The 17,972-nt window shown below is 47.0% G+C and overlaps 1 pseudogene; it reads left to right on the plus strand.

The window, feature by feature from the left end:
- Positions 1 to 1,509: 1,509 nt before the first annotated feature.
- On the plus strand, positions 1,510 to 2,440 carry LOC119922173 (annotated as a pseudogene).
- Positions 2,441 to 17,972: the final 15,532 nt, after the last annotated feature.

A 17,972-nucleotide genomic window follows, 5' to 3' on the forward strand; every position in this document is an offset into this window, starting at 1 on the left:
CGGGTAGCCCAGGGACCTGGGACCACTGGGTGATGAGTGAAGCCTGCCCCAGCTCCAGGAAAGAACCTTTCAAGATCCCCATCACTCCTCCTTCGAGGTTTTTCCTGGCACTGACTCTTTTCCACCCAAATTAAAATTCTTTGCTCAGGAGGGATTGAGAGCCGTGTTCATTAGTGCCTTGCTATAAGCATCTCCAGGGAATGTCTCCTTTGTTATATAAAGAGCCCACCCCATCTAGATTGAGAAGAACTCATAAAAGGGGCTGAACTTTGTCCCTGTAAAATAAGGGCTGGGGGAGAGAGGAATAATGTCAAATCTCCTTTCTGTGACTGTTAGGGAGCAGCTTGCTTTCACCAGTCTCAGCTCTACTGTCTTTCCTTCGCTCTAGAACATACATTTCTCCATCCCCTCTGGTAGGCTGGCAGGAAGGGTGTCGCCCAGGACCCTGGCTCCTCTCCCTTCCGCAAACCGATGGAAGTAGCAGTAGCAGAACTAGGAGGATAAGGGATATCCTGCCTGGCAGGGCACCACGAATATGGGGAGGGATTTGGGCTGCCTAAATGGTATGAAATTCTTCCTGAGAGCAGGGAGAAGTTAGATTCGGATTTTAAAATGAAGAAACTGAATATTCAGTGTGAAAACTCTGACCAAAACCATCGAGAGTGTCAGAAAAGTAAGTACACGTTCCTCCTTAAGTAACTCGATCTTCCCGAAATCTGATCTCTGCTGGTTTTTCCTGTCCCATATCTGACCTTTCTAATTTGGGCAGGGAAGGAGATAGAGACAGGTGGAAAGGAATCGGCTGGATTTGGTATTTTTGCTGGCTGCATCGATCTCTGGGGGGTTGGGATTGGCCCGTGGCTCAGGTGATCTGTTGCCCCTGGCAACTGTCTCATTATTTGCCAGGCAGATCCTGGCCTGGAGCCCTGCTAGGGGTCAATTTAATGGTTTTCAGCTCTGGGATACATGATATCCTAGCACCAGCTCTGACTGGAGATAACTAACGAGACTGATGACCTCCCTTGACCTTGAGTTCAAAAATGCGGGTGAATTCCTCGATAGCTAATTTTTACTGCTGATCTCTCCCATTATATTGTAAATTCCCCACAGGTTGGATCTGTAGTCTATTGTTGTGCTCTGTGTACAGTAAGCACTCAATAAATACCATTGATTGACTGATTTTATTCCTAAGAGCCTATGAGACTGTTCTGTACAGAAGAGGTGCCCAGTAAACGCTGATGAGGACTGGTTTAATAAGGACAGCCAGGGCGTTGATAATAATTGGGTCCAATGAGAGGAGAAGCATTCCAACTGGTTTCTTTGAGTTTCCCTTTTCAGCCTCTCTCCTCATTTAATCGTATTTATTGAGTGCTGAATTTTTGCAGAGCGCTGTATTAAGAGTTTGGAAGAGTATAATATAACAATAAACAGAAAAAGTATCTGACTAACGTCACTTCTGTTTCCTCTCTCATCCTCAGTTGTGACCCCGGAGGAAATCCAGACTCAGCGATGAGAAATCAGACCTCAGTGACCGAGTTCATCCTCCTAGGGCTGACAGACAATCCAGACTGGAAGATTGTCATCTTCTTATTCCTGCTACTCAGTTACCTGTTGAGCATCATTGGGAATCTGACCATCCTCACTCATGCTACTGGACTCCCACCTCTGCACCCCAATGTACTTCTTCCTCCAGAATTTTTCCTTCCTAGAAATTTTGTTTACGTTGGTCACCATTCCCAAACTGCTGGTGGATATTTCGACCGGGGACAATTTCCTATGATGCTTGTGTCATTCAGTTGTTTTCGTCATCTTCCTGGGGGCGACAGAGTTCTTCCTCCTGGCCGCCATGTCCTACGACCGCTATGTCGCCATCTGCCGGCCGCTACATTACTTGACCATCATGAGCTGGAGAGTCTGCACCCTGCTTGTCCTCTGCTGCTGGCTGGCCGGCTTCCTGATCATCCTTCCGGACCTCATCCTGTTTCTCCAGCTGGACTTCTGTGACTCGAACGTCATCAACCATTTCACCTGTGACACTGCGCCCATGCTGGAAATATCGTGCACTGACACGCAATTATTAGATCAGATAAATTTTATATTAGCAGTGGGGACACTCCTGGTCACTCTGTCACTAGTCGCCATGTCCTACACGGCCATCATCCGCACCATTCTGAGACTGCCCTCCACCCAGCAAAGAAAAAAATCATTTTCCACCTGCTCCTCCCATATGAGCGTCATCTCCCTCTCTTATTGCAGCTGCATATTCATGTACATCAAGCCATCCCCCAAGGAAGGTTTAGACTTCAACAAGAGGGTGGCGGTGCTAAACACCTCAGTGGCCCCCATGCTGAACCCCTTTATCTACACCTAACGAAACCAGCAGGTGAAGCAGGCCATCAAGGACGTAGCCAAGAGGGTCATTTTCTTTAAGAAGAAATAAGAGGCTTTGGAACCTTGTTTGTGATTCTGTAATAGAAAACGAAATTGAATGGCCAAAGCTATCCTTAGTGAGGACGGATTTACAGCTCCCCACTCCGGTCTTCCTTCCTCATCCTCTTTTTCTGTTTCCACTCCCAGGTCTGAGAACTTCACCACGTCTTCCACTAGACCTGCCCCATTGCTTTCCACAACAACATTACAGCTAGCTGTGATCGTATGAGTAGTAGAATAATAACTGTGGTATTTGGTAAGTGCTTCCTATGTGTCAGGTACTGTACTAAGCGCTGGGATGTATACAAGCAAATCAGATTAGACAGAGTTTCTGTCCCTCATGTGGTTCAGAATAGTAGTAGTAGTAGTAGTAGTAGTAGTAGTAGTAGTAGTAGTAGTAGTAGTAGTAGTAGTAGTGGTAGTACTTTCCCATCAATGTAGACAGCACTACCATCCTTCCTGTCTCACAAGCCTGTTACCTTGGCGTTAACCTCGACTCCTCTCTCTCATTCAACCCACAAATTCAATCTGTCTCGAAATCCTGAGGTCCCACCTTCACACCGTCGCTAAAATCCACGCTTTGCTCTCTATCCATTCTGCTACCACATTAATAGATCACTCACCCTATCCCGCCTGGATTACTGCATCAGTCTCTCTGACCTCCAGCCTCTTATCTCTCCCCACTCCAGTCCATACTTCACTCTGCTGCCCGGATCATTTTTCTTCCACCACGTTCTGGAAACATCACCCCTCTCCTCAAAAAACTCCAATGGTTGCTCATCCACCTCCGTATCAAACAAAAATTCCTCTCCATTGACTTTAAAGCACTCCTTCACCTTGCCCCCTCCTACTTCATCTCGCTTTTCTAGATCTACAATCCATCCCGCACACTTCGCACCTCCAGTGCTTACCTACTCACTGTGCCTTGATCTCTCCTGTCTCGCCGCCAAGCCATAGCCTACATTCTGACTCTGGCTTAGAACGCCCTCCCTCCTCACATCCGCCAGACAATTACTCTTCCTCCATCTCTTCAAAATCTTACTGAAGGCACATCTTCTCCAAGAGAACTTCCCAGACTAAGTCCCATTTTTCCTCATCTTCCATTCCCTTCTACATCGCCATGACTTATTCCCTTGTCTCTTCCCTCCACTCCCAGCCCCACAACACTTATATATACATATCATCATCATCATCAATCGTATTTATTGAGCGCTTATTATGTGCAGAGCACTGTACGTAGCGCTTGGTAAGTACAAATTGGCAACATATAGAGACAGTCCCTACCCAACAGTGGGCTCACAGTCTAAAAGGGGGAGACAGAGAACAAAACCAAACATACTAACAAAATAAAATAAATAGAATAGCTATGTACAAGTAGAATAAATAGATAAATAAATAAATAGAGTAATAAATATGTACAAACATATATACATATATACAGGTGCTGTGGGGAAGGGAAGGAGGCAAGATGGGGGGATGGAGAGGGGGACGAGGGGGAGAGGAAGGAAGGGGCTCAGTCTGGGAAGGCCTCCTGGAGCAGGTGAGCTCTCAGTAGGGCCTTGAAGGGAGGAAGAGAGCCAGCTTGGCGGATGGCAGAGGGAGGGCATTCCAGGCCCGGGGGATGACGTGGGCCAGGGGTCGATGGCCGCACAGGCGAGAACGAGGTACGGTGAGGAGATTAGCGGCGGAGGAGCGGAGGGTGCGGGCTGGGCTGTAGAAGGAGAGAAGGGAGGTGAGGTAGGAGGGGGCGAGGTGATGGAGAGCCTTGAAGCCCAGGGTGAGGAGTTTCTGCCTGATGCGCAGATTGATTGGTAGCCCCTGGAGATTTTTGAGGAGGAGAGTAATATGTCCGGAGAGTTTCTGGACAAAGATAATCCGGGCAGCAGCATGAAATATGGATTGAAGTGGAGAGAGACACGAGGATGGGAGATCAGAGAGAAGGCTGATGCAGTAGTCCAGACGGGATAGGATGAGAGCTTGAATGAGCAGGGTAGCGGTATGGATGGAGAGGAAAGGGCGGATCTTGGCAATGTATATATATGTATATATGATATATAATAAAATTACAGATATATATCTACATCCGTAATTTTATTTTTTGTATTGATGTCATTTTATATGTATTGATGTCTTTCTTCCCCAACCTCAGACTGCGAGCTCACTGTGGGCAGGGATTGTCACTCTTTATTGTTGTACTTTGCTTTCCCAAATGCTTAGTACAGTCCTCTGTACGCAGTAGGCACTCAATAAATGCGATTGAACGAATTAATGAATGAATGATTAGTAGTAGTAATAGCGATTCTTTGTCTCTCTCATCTTCAGTCCACACTTCACTCTGCTGCTCAGATTATCTTTCTAAAAAAAACTCAGTCTATATCTCCCCTCTCCTCAAAAACCTCCATTTGTTGGCCATCTATCTGTGAATGAAATAGAAAAACTTAACTATAGGCTTTAAGGCACTTAATCAGCTCTCCCGCTTCTATCTTACCTCACTCGTCTCCTATTGCAATCCAACTCACATACTTAGCTTCTTTAATACCAACCTACTCACTGTATCTCAATCCCTTCTTTCTCACCACAGACCTCTTGCCCACATCCTCCCTCTGGCTTGGAATTCCCTCCCCCTTCATATGTGACAGGCCAACACTACCCCCACTTCATTTATTAATTCATTGTTTCATTCAATCATATTTAATAAGAGTTTACTGGGTTCAGAGCATTGTATTAAGTCTTGGGGGAGTACAATATAAAAATAAACAGACACATTCCTTGCCCACAAAGAGTTTACAATCTAAACAGGGAGACATACTCCGATATAAATAAATGAATTACTGATATGTACATGAATGTTGTAGTTCTGGGATAGGGATAAATGCAGGGAGCAAGTCAGGGCAGATCGGAAAGGACTGGGAGAAGAGGAAAGTAGGGCTTAGCCAAGGAAGGCCTCTTGGAGGAGTTGTGCCTTCAATGCCCTACTATATTATATCTCCTCCAAAAACACTTCCCTGACTAAGCCCTCCCATCTGTCTCAACTACGGATTGGAAACGAACACGATAAGCACTTTGATATTCATCCTTCTTTCAGTGCCACAGCACTCATATACATAACCACCTGCAATTTATCTTAGCGTCTGTGTCTCTCTTTAAACTGTAAGCTCCTGTAGGCAAGGATCATGACTCTCTACTGTATTGTATTCTACCAAACGCACTGTACAGTGTTTTGCACACAGAAAGTGTACAATCAATGCCATTGATTGATTGGTTGGTTGGTTGATTTATAATTGCAGAAGCAATGAAAGTAATAATAGCAAAGCAGCAGTAGTGGTAGCAGAAGTACTAACGCTGGTAGAAGTAGTAATAGTAGTTATAGTAGTACTAGTAGCAGCAAACGTAATAGTAGAAGTAATAGAACGAATGAATGATTATTAATGAATTATTATTATGGCATTTGTTAAGCATTTACTATGTGCCAGGCATAGTTCTAAGCGCTGGGGTAGATACAAGATAGTCGTGTTGAACACAGTCCCTGTCCCACATGGGGCTCACTGTCTTAATCCTCATTTTACAGATGAGGGAACCGAGGCACAGAGAAGTGAAGTGACTTGCCCATGGTCACACAGCAGGCAAGTGGTTGAGCGGGGAATCTCAATGAACACTCAGTGATTTGTTCTGATCACTCCATTTGTAAATGCATTTTATTTCTAGCTCGCCCATTAGAGTGGAAGATCCTTGTGGGCTGAGAATGTGTCACATGTTTCTCACCAACCCACTTCTACTCACATCAAATGAGCTCTGTTGGCTTTAAGACTGTCAACCTGCAATCTCCCCGATACCAATCTAATCTCTTCTCCCAAGCCTCCTAACCGGACTATGGCCTGCAATATTCCATATCCTACCTCTTTATGCTCCAGGAAACACCCTTCCCTCTTCCCTCAGCCTGAACACATCGGAAACCTGCTTCAAAATCAAATGCTACTTCCTCCCAGAAGCCTTCCTTTATTGATAGTTCCATTTCCTGGTTGGGATGTTCCCTTTCCTGGTTTCCTGGTCAAAAATCTCCAGTGGCTACCAATCAATCTGCGCATCAGGCAGAAACTCCTCACCCTGGGCTTCAAGGCTCTCCATCACCTCGCCCCCTCCTACCTCACCTCCCTTCTCTCCTTCTACAGCCCAGCCCGCACCCTCCGCTCCTCTGCCGCTAATCTCCTCACCGTACCTCGTTCTCGCCTGTCCCGCCATCGACCCCCGGCCCACGTCATCTCCCAGGCCTGGAATGCCCTCCCTCTGCCCATCCGCCAAGCTAGCTCTCTTCCTCCCTTCAAGGCCCTACTGAGAGCTCACCTCCTCCAGGAGGCCTTCCCAGACTGAGCCCCTTCCTTCCTCTCCCCCTCGTCCCCCCTCCACTCCCCATCTTACCTCCTTCCCTTCCCCACAGCACCTGTATATATGTATATATGTTTGTACATATTTGTTACTCTATTTATTTATTTATTTTACTTGTACATATCTATTCTATTTATTTTATTTTCTTAGTATGTTTGGTTTTGTTCTCTATCCCCCCCTTTTTGACTGTGAGCCCACTGTTGGGTAGGGACTGTCTCTATATGTTGCCAACTTGTACTTCCCAAGCGCTTAGTACAGTGCTCTGCACACAGTAAGCGCTCAATAAATACGATTGATGATGATGATGATGTTCCATTAGCCACTTTCACTACCTTGTGCATTTATTTTGTAGTCGTGTACTTGTAAGTTTTGTGAGTGACTGACTCGTATTTGAATGACGTGCCCAAGGTGATCATAAGACCACTGATAGAGCTGGGAGAAAAACCTAGGTAATCGACTGTCTTTTCCACCTATGGTAGCCAAAATAACTCCTTCTCCACCAAACCATTTTTCAATCCCCACTTCCACCATGATGGATCCCAGATAAAGGTAAAATGGAGTTAATAATACTAATGACATTTCAGTGCATACTATGTGCATAGCACTGTTCTAAGCGCTGGGGAGGATACAAGGTGATCAGGTTGTCCCACGTGGGACTCATAGTCCTAATCCCCATTTTACAGATGAGGGAACTGAGGCCCAGAGAAGTTAAGTGACTTGTCCAAAGACACACAGCTGACAATTGTTGGAGTCGGGATTTGAATCCATGACCTCTGACTCCCAGGCCCGTGCTCTTTCCACTGAGCCACGCTGACTCTCTATAATACTGGCTTTGGTAAGTGCTTACTATGTGCTGGCACTGTTCTAAGCGCTGGAGCGGAGGGATAAAAGGTAATCAGGTTGTCCCACATGGGTCTCACAGTCTTAATTCCCATTTTACAGATGAGGTTACTGAGACCCAGAGAAGTTATATGACTTGCCCAAAGTCACACAGGAAACGGCGGAGCCGGGATTAGAACCCATGACCTCTGACTCCCGAGCCCGTGCTCTTTCCACTGAGCCACACTGCCTCTAAGTAACCTCTTGGGACCATGGAATGTAATCTATCTCTTATTGTGGCATTTCATAAGCACTTACTATGTGTGAAGTTCTTTTAGACTGTGAGCCCACTGTTGGGTAGGGGCTGTCTCTATATGTTGCCAACTTGTACTTCCCAAGCGCTTAGTACAGTGCTCTGCACACAGTAAGCGCTCAATAAATACGATTGATTGATTGATTGAAGTAGTCAGTCAGTCAATCATATTTATTGAGCACTTACTGTGCACAGAGCACTGTACTAAGCACTTGGGAGAGTACAATACAACAATAAACAGACACATTCCCTACCCACTACGAGCTTACAGACTGGAGGGGGAGAGAGTCATTAAAAAATAAAAAGCACTGTTCCAAGTACTGGGGCAGATACAGGTTTATCAGGTCCCTGTCGCACTTGGGGCTCACAGTCTAAATTGGAGGGAAGAAATTAATCTTGATCAGTGCCTGCTGATGATCTCAGATGATGTGAGCAGAACAGTGCTGCCTTCGTTTCTGTAACAAGAAAGAGCAACTGATCTGAGAAGAGAACGGTAATATAAGTGTCAGAGCCTGGTTTAGAACCCATGTCCTCTGAATCCTTGTTTTCCTTTTGTTAACCTGTCTACTTGTTTTGTTTTGTTGTCTGTCTCCCCCTTCTAGTCTGTGAGTCCGCTGTTGAGTAGGGACCGTCTCTATTTTTTGCCGATTTGTACTTCCCAAGAGCTTAGTACAGTGCTCTGCACACACTAAGCGCTCAACAAATATGATTGAATGAATGAATGAAGGAAAAGTGAACTCAGCTTTGAGAAAAACAAATATCATTACTGTGTCTGTATTTAATATCTCCTTCCTGTCTTCAAACTTGAAGGCTGTTGGGAGTGATCTGAGCTGATCCTATGTACTGAAAGATCCTGGGAAGCGATGAATCCCTCTTTTTCCAGTCTCTCAGAGGCCATGGAAATATCAGTAGGGAGTAAGGAAGGGAAAGGAAAAAATGTAAGTCTGTGTATGTATGTATAAATTCATTCATTCATTCATTCGTATTTATTGAGCGCTTACTGTGTGCAGAGCACTGTACTAAGAGCTTGGGAAATACAATTTGGCAATATATAGAGACGGTTCCTACCCAACAACAGGTTCCCAGTCTAGAAATGCATGCCTCACGTCATTACTCTCTTACTACAACCCAGCCCACACACTTTGCTCCTCTAATGCCAGCGTACTCACTCGTCCACTACCTGCCTCTGGCCTGGAACTCCATCCCTTTTCATATTCGACGGAAAATTACTCTTCCCGCCTTCAAAGCCTTTTTGAAGGCACATTTCCTCCAAGGGGACTTCCCTGACTAAACCCTCATTTCCGCTTTTCCCCCTCCCTTCTGCATTATCCTGACTTGCTGTTTTTGCTCACCACGCCCCACCAAGCACCACAGCACAGCACGTATGTATCTGGAATTTATTGATATTAATGTCCATCTCCCCTTCTAGACTGTAAGTTCGTTGTGGGCAAGGAATGTGTCTGTTATATTGTTGTGTTGTACTTTCCCAAGCCCTTAGTGCAGTGTTCTGCTCACAGCAAGTGCTCAATAAAAATAATTGTTCGATAGAAGTGGACATCTGTGTCTTCTGACTCTCAAGGCATATATCTCAGGACCTTGGACAATTCTCACGTCCCCTGCTTCTAGATCCAGCACTGGATAGTGTGGAATCAGAGGGACAGAAATACTCTAGTGATATTCGACATAGTGATGTTCTCGTGATACTCTAGATAGTTTCGCAGAAAGGAAGTCGTAAGTGTAGCCCAAAATTCTGACCCAAATCAAATCCTCACTCTGGAGCTTCCTACCACTTCTTAACATTGGAGAAAATGGAAGGAGAGGGAAAGGAGGGAAAACATGCATATTTCCCTGGAAAATTTGCTGGGGCTAATTTGGGCTCTCGGAATCGCACCCCATCCCACCCTCTACCCCATGATAAACCTATTGTCTCTGCCCATCCCAGGGGACGAACCTAGCCAGGGGTCTCCAGGCTGAATCCCAGCAGTCCTCTCCTCGCCTCTATGCTTTCAGCACCTGTTTCTGCTCTCCATTCTGTTTCCCAAGGGCCCCAGTCTCTGTCGTCTGCCACCGTGGTTAATGGCGTAGATTCATTAGTGCTCATGAGCACTGCTTCCCGAGGCTCAGCTGTGGCTCCTCGTACCCGTTTCCTCAGAGCCCATCGCGAACAGAGTGGATAAAGCCAGCCTGACTCTCGGCCTTCAGAGTCTCTCGCCTTTCTGACTAGTGAGTAGGACTCCTTCATCCGGACAAACCACGATTCACCCTGATGACTCCCACAGCTGGGATATGGCCCCAAAAGCAAAAGCCGGCAGAGCTTCCCAGTGTCCTGGATGGGTTTTGGGGAAAACCGGCGGGGAGTTCTCCCCTTCAAGAACCTGGGGGAGATCCCCCCTCTCCCCCCTCCACCACTCTGAGATTTTAGTTGGGTGAGTAGAGACTGCTTCGGTTTGTTCAAGAGGTGGAACTAGACTGAAACATAAAATTCTCTTATGTCTCTGCATTCCGAGTCAAAGTCCCAAGAAAGCCATCGGAGAGAGTGGGACAGTTCTTTGCTATTTGTTTGACAAGAGAAAGGTTTTCTCTTCCCTACACTTGCCATTCTGCAGGTAATAGATCTGAATGTTCTGTCGATGCACTCATCAGCCAAACAGTAAATTGATTAATCAATAGCAGTAATTTAGAACCTATTTTTAAGCAGTCAATCAATCAAGCCATAGAATTGGCTAAGCACCTTCATAATTGATGCACAGCATAATACCGAGCACTTAGTAGAGTAAAGCAGAGTTAATAGAGTCCGGACCTGGGAGTCAGAAGAACCTGGGTCCAATCACGGATCGGCCATTTCTTTGTTGTATGACCTTGGATAAGTCATTTAACTTCCCCGTGTCTCAGGTACATCGTGTGTAAAATAGGGCTTAAGACTATGAGATCCACTGGGATATGGACTGTCCAACCTGATTAGCTTGTCTCTACCGGCTCAGTGGAAAGAGCCCGGGCTTTGGAGTCAGAGGTCACGGGTTCAAATCCCGACTCTGCCAATTGTCAGCTGTGTGCCTTTGGACTAGTCACTTAACTTCTCTGGGCCTCAGTTACCTCATCTGTAAAATGGGGGTTAAGACTGAGCCGCAGGTGGGACAACCTGATCACCTTGTATCCCCCCAGTGCTTAGAACAGTGCTTTGAGCATAGTAAGCGCTTAACAAATACCATTATTATTGTTATTATTATTATTGTTATTATTATTATTATCCAGGACTTATCACATTGCTTGACCTATGGTAAGTGATTAAGAAATACCATAAAAAAATCCCTGTCCTCACGGAGTTAACAGTCTAGCGGGGGAGATTGTAGGGGAGAGGGATTAATTCAGAGAAAAGTGTTGGTGAAGGACAGATTGAAATTAAGGACAATAAGATCAGAAAAGAGGCTGTTGGAGTCGATAATTCAAAGACAATACTGCCTACTCTTATTTGGACACTTCACTCATTCAATCGTATTTATTGAGCACTTACTGTGTGCAGAGCACTGTACTAAACGCTTGGAAAGTACAATTCGGCCAAAAATAGAGACAATCCCTACCCACCAACAAGCTCATGGTCTAGAACGGGGAAGTCGCACTTGAACATTGCAGCTAGTGTTGGCGAATGACAATAACCTCATTAAGGGCAGGGAATATGTCTGTTATTGTTATATTGTACTCTCCCAAGCGCTTAGTAGAGCGCCCTGCACATAATAAGCCCTCAGAAAATGATTGAATAAATGAACGACTGAAGGAATGAAGGAAGGGAGGGAGAGAGCAGGAGTTCACAGGCTGGGTCACAGGCTACTTCTGTGCCAGCCCCACTTCCTCTCTCCCTTCTGATGCATCAACAGGTCCAGTCAACGGGAACAAGCAACCATGGGAAACGAAACGGAGGTGACAGAATTCCTCCTGGTGGGGCTCACGGATGACCCTCAGCTTCAGGCTCTTTTTTTCTTCGTCCTCTTCCTCACAAATGTATTAAGCGTCACCGGGAATCTGACCATCGTCACCTTCACCTTGCTGGACTCCTGCCTCCGCACCCCCATGTACTTCTTCCTGAACAGTTTCTCCTTGCTGGAGATAGCCTTCACATCCTCCTGCATTCCCAGATACCTGGTCACTACCGTCACCGGAGACAGAACCATTTCCTTTTCCAATTGCTTCACTCAGCTGTTCTTCATCATCTTTCTGAGGGTGAGAGAGTTCTTCCTTCTGGCCGCATGTCCGACAACCACTAAGTCGACATCTGCCGGCCCGTGTACTATACAACAGTCATGAGCTGGGGCTTCTGAGCCCTGCATCAGGCAAAAGCTCCTCACCCTCGGCTTCAAGGCTCTCCATCACCTCGCACGCTCCTACCTCACCTCCCTTCTCTCCTTCTACAGCTCAGCCCGCACCCTCCGCTCCTCTGACGCTAATCTCCTCACCATACCTCGTTCTCGCATGCCCCACCGTCGACCTCCGGCCCACGTAATCCCCGTGGCCTGGAATGCCCTCCCTCTGCACATCCGCCAAGCTAGCTCTGTTTCCTCCCTTCAAAACCCGAGAGCTCACCTCCTCCAGGAGGCCTTCCCAGACTGAGCCCCCTCTTTTCTCTCCCCCTCCTCCCGCTCCCACCCCCCGCCTTACCTCCTTCCCTTCCCCACACCACCTGTATAGATGTATATATGTTTGTACGTATTTATTACTCTATTTATTTATTTATTTTATTTGTACTTATTTATTCTATTTATTTTGTTTTGTTAATATGTTTTGTTTTGTTGTCTGTCTCACCCTTCTACACTGTAAGCCCGCTGTTGTGTAGGGACCGTCTCTATATGTTGCCAACGTGTGCTTCCCAGGCGCTTAGTACAGTGCTCTGCAAACAGTAATCGCTCAATAAATATGATTGAATGAATGAATGAATGAATGAATGAATGAATGAATGAATGCTGGTCCTCTGCTACTGTCTGGATCAGTTCCTGGTCATCTTTCTGCCAGTCATCATTCTCCTCCATCATGATTTCTCCTCCTGCAATATCATCAACCACTTTATCTGTGATTCTTCTCCCATGCTACAGCTCTTCTACTCGGACACCCGGTTCTTGGAGCTAATGGCTTTCCTCTTGGCCTTGGGGATGCTCCTGGCCACGCTGGCTCTGGTGACCGGGTTCTACACAGCCATCATTTGCGCCATCCTGAGACTGCCCTCCACTCAGCAGAGGAGAAAGGCCTTTTCCACCTGCTCCTCCCACATGTTCGTGGTCTCCATCACATTTGGCAGTTGCATCTTCATGTATATCAAACCGTACGCCAAGGACAGGGTGGAACTGACCAAGGGGGTGGCAGTGCATAACACTTCCATTCCCCCCATGGTGAAGCCCTTCATCTACACTCTGCGGAACGAGCAGGTCAAGCAGGCCCTGAAGGCCTGGTGCACTGAGTGGGGTTTTCCTCCAGGAAGTGAGGGCTTATCTACAATAAAATGTCACAAGAGTGGCAGGAGTCGCAAAAGAGACGTGGTACCTGTACATTAGCCTCATCTGCTGCCCGACAAACAGGATCTGGCCGTTCTCCATCCCTCTGAGCTCCCCCACACCCGCCCTCCTGTAAATCCGTCCTCTGGCCAGGTTACCCCTGCACACCCAGCCCTTCTGTCCTCGTCCATTCAGAGGGGAATCTTGCCTTTTCCCTCCACATGATAGAGATGTTCCGAGGTTTGCTGTGCAGATCGGTGCCAAAGCTGATGGTGTACCACAGTTACAATATGTGTGGGGTTTTTTCCAAGTCTCCTTCCATGTCCTAGCTAAGTGAGTTCTTGCACCTAGATCTTTGATGTCACTAGTCGTAGGCCGAGAGGAGCCCAAAGGCTCACCACCTCTTGCTACTATCCTATTGCTCCCGTTGCTCCCTCTTTTCACTCCAACGTCCACTTCCCCCCTCACTTGTACCCTCTTGTTCTCCCCATCTCACTCCTACTTCCTCTCATTTCAGCACGTATGCATGTGTAAACATTAGATTTAAGTATAGTGATATATTCGTTTTTGGGCAGGCATTTGAGCAGTCATTACAGATCCAGTGTAGCATAGTCGATAGGGCAGGGGCCTGAGAGTCAGAAGGACCTGGTTTCTAATCCAGGCTCTGTCACCTGTATGCTGCGTGACCATGGGCAAGTCACTTCACATCTCCGTGACACAGTTACCTCATTTGTAAAATGGAGATTAAGACTGTGAGCTCCATGTGGGACAGGGACTGTGTCAAACTTAATTAATTCGTATGTATGTCAACGTTTACTACAGTGTCCGGCACATAGTAAGCACTTACCAAAAACCATAAAAATATAGCATTTGTTAAGCACTTACTATGTGCAAAGCACTGTTCCAAGTGTTGGGGAGGATATAAAGTGATCAGGTTGTCCCACGTGGAACTCACCGTCCTAGTCCCCATTTTACAGATGAGGTAACTAAGGCACAGAGAAGTTAAGTGACTTGCACAAATTCACTCGGCTGACAATTGGCAGAGCTGGGATTTGAACCCACGACCTCTGGCTATCAAGCCCGTGCTCTTTCCACTGAGCCACACTTCTTCTCTAAAAAACATCATTCCAATCTGTACTATTTGTTCTGCTTCCTTCCTGATCCTTATTCTTACTTTGACTCACACTCTTTGGAAATCATTTCTACCTGTCTCCCCTATTCTATGGGAAATGCCTGGATAGCAGGAACCCTGTGTCTTTCTTTAGTTATGCTCTTCCAAGCACTTAATGCAGTGCCTAGAACTCAGTAAGTAGGCAGTCACTAGATTCCATTTGATTGATTGATGAATTTCTTAGCACTTGGTATGCCCTCAATAAATGCAAACAAATTGATTGAAGGATTGCTTTGCACTCAGTAGGTGCTTAATAAGTGCCATCTGATTGGTGGATTGTTCTGCACTCTCTAGGTTCTCAATAAATGTCATGAGATCTTTGAGCAGTCGGTGCTCAATAAATACCATTGAATGACTGATTGGCCAGTTGATTAAATAATTGCTAGACCTGACATCCTATTTGGTCTGGGCTGGAGCATCTCGATGCAAGAGTGGAAGTTCAACAGGGGGACTGAGTTTTGGGGAGAGGTGCAGGGAGCACTGAGCTCAGAGAAACTCAGCTCAATACTTCACCACCTCTGGACCTAACAGAAAGGAGAAGGGAGATCCCCACTGCTCTACCTTGCTTACTCTACTCTTGGTTTCCTGGACTAGGGATTGATGGTTTGGAATGGCTGTGGCTGTGCCCCATCCCTCCAGATATGTCTCCTGTCTGGATGTTAAACGTTCACAGCCAGAGCCACCAAGCATCTACCATTCAGTAGTGAGTCGGGAGACATCACCCCTGGGGATATTTTTATTAGTCTCACAATTGGTCCCCACGTGCCCATTGGGAACCAAAGAGAATAAAACCCCACTCTTCCTCCTGCAGTAGGTAGAAAAGTCCACCTCCTGTCGCAGATCTCCCCTACTGTTAGCTTGCTCCATCCTGAGACTGTCCTCCACCAAGAAGAGAAGAAAGACCTTTTCCATATTCTCCTACCATAATGGTCGTGGTCTCTATCACATACATCAGCTGCATTTTTATGTCCATCAAACTTTCCACCCTGGACAGGGTGAACCTGGTCAAGGAGGGAGGGGTGTTCAATTCCTCTGCGGTCCCTATGCTGAACCCTTTCATCTACATCCTGAGAAACAGTAGGCTGTCAGGGACCTGGTGCACCGGGCTGGGTTTTCCTCTGGGAGGTGAGATGAGGCGGGATGACAAGGAGAAGCTACATGAGGTCCACAGTATTCCAGTCTGAACTCTGTGTTCTAAGCGCTGGGTTGACACAAGGTAATCAGGTTGTCCCCCATGGGGCTTACAGTCTTAAACCCCATTTAACAGACAAGGTAACTGAGGCACAGAAAAGTTAAACTGCTTGCCCAAGATCGCACAACAACAAGTGGTGGAGTCTGTATTAGAACCCAAGTCTTCTGACGCCCAGGCCCGTGCTCTTTCCACTAAGCCACGTTGCTTCTCTAATATAATAACATTAATATAATAAATGAATTGCTGATATGTACCTTAGTTCTGTGATGCTGAGGGTGTGTGATTATTACATTCTTAAAGGGTGCAGATGTAAGAGGATAGGCCACACCGAAGGTTCTGCAATAAAACATCAAACATTTTAAGCTCTTTCTGAATCACCTAAATCCTGCTGTTTTAGTATCTTGATCAAACATTGGCTAGAAAAACTAGAATAGCAAGGCTTCAAACTCCACCCTCATTTGTGAACCGTAAAATGGGGACAAAATAATCATTTCCTTTAGTTGCCGACTTCTGTCTTCCCAAACGCTTAGTACAGTGCTCTGCACACAGTAAGCGCTCAATAAATACGATTGACTTGAATTGAATAGAGTTCTACCTGAGCAGCCATATCCAGTTATCCCTACAGCTCCTTCATTCCAACAATTTCACCAGTCTGACCTGCCTGCAGCTACTCCATTAGCTTTCCATTCTCTCTTCCCGATTGTGTTTTTTCCCCCTGGAAGAGCTTGGGAAAGAACTGGTGGCTGTGAATCCCCGAGGCCAGTCCCTGGGGAGGACCAGTGTTGATGGAGTCAAACAGCCGGTCCCAGCCAGAAGGTCCTGGTGTGGGTGGGGCAGCACCGGGCTGATGGATGAGCGTTTCTCTTCCCGAAGGCTAAAGATGGAGTCGCTGTCCCTTCCTGGAGAAGAACTCAGCTTAATTCTCCAGGCTGGGTCCCTGCAGTCCCTGCTTCATCTCTGAGTGCTGAGCCCCCGAACCTGCCCTCAGAGGTCCCCCCGGCACCGTTCTCCATGGTCCCCAGTCTCCACTGACAGCCACCGAGGATAATGGTGTAGACTCATTAGTGCTCCTGAGCGCTGCTCCACGCTGCGCGGCTTTGAATCCTGGCCTCGGTCTCGGGAGCTGATCACAAACAGAGCGGATAAAAACATGGCTAGCTCCTGCCACGCCAGCCTTCAGAGTCACCCTCCTCCCCTCACGGAGAACCGGGTCTATTGCTGTGGCTGTTAGAATCCGGGCCACAAGTAGCCTTGAAACTTCTCCTATGGCCACCGTCCCCTGTTGCTCTTGTCTTATTTGTCATTGCCTTTATGGTTCTGTCTCCATCCTTCTGCTCAATTATACTTAGGTTTCCAGGGACCGGGTTTAATTCTCCCTTGGGTAATTTTCCCAGTGTTTAGAACAGTGCTAGGTGCTATTGCTACTCCTTACTCCGGTGCTGGAGGAGAGAGGGGGCCTCCTATCTGTGATCTCTAAGAGTCTTCCCACTACCGGAGGGTACAGAGCTTAGGAAGGTCACCTGAGGTAGGACCTGTCACTCTGGGTTCTGGATCGAGCACGGACTTTGGAGTCAGAGGTCATGGGTTCAAATCTCAGTTCCACCAATTGTCAGCTGTGTGACTTTGGGCAAGTCACTTAACTTCTCTGTGCCTCAGTTACCTCATCTGTAAAATGGGGATGAAGACTGTGAGCCCCCATGGAACAACCTGATCACCTTGTAACCTCCTCAGCGCTTAGAACAGTGCTTTGTACATAGTACATGCTTAATAAATGCCATTGTCATCATCATTTCGGAACTGCCATGGGGACAATGGGCAGGGAGCTGACCTTCAGCTGGCCTGGGACGGGCCCCCCAAGAGACGGTCTGCTTGACGAGGAGCCACAGGGAGGGAGCAGGGGGTCGCGGAGAGAAGGCCTGGATGTGGCGGGATTGGGAAGTGCTCCCTGATCTCGACCCTCCACTCTTCTGGTGCAGCACCAACATGCCGGCTTCAAGCGGGACTGAGGACAGCCTTCCGAGTTCACCTTCTGAGGGTCACCATCAGGGACCCGATCGCGTAAAGGTAACTCTGTGCCTGCTCTCATCTCTGCTCTTCCTGCTTTAATTAACTTCATCTCCAGAGCGTATGTGGAGCTCATGTGAGCTAACTGGTGTGACTTCGTCTGCTCTGGAACCCTCATAGGTA

This window comes from Tachyglossus aculeatus, unplaced genomic scaffold (genome assembly GCF_015852505.1).
Source record: "Tachyglossus aculeatus isolate mTacAcu1 unplaced genomic scaffold, mTacAcu1.pri scaffold_100_arrow_ctg1, whole genome shotgun sequence".
NCBI lineage: Eukaryota > Metazoa > Chordata > Mammalia > Monotremata > Tachyglossidae > Tachyglossus > Tachyglossus aculeatus.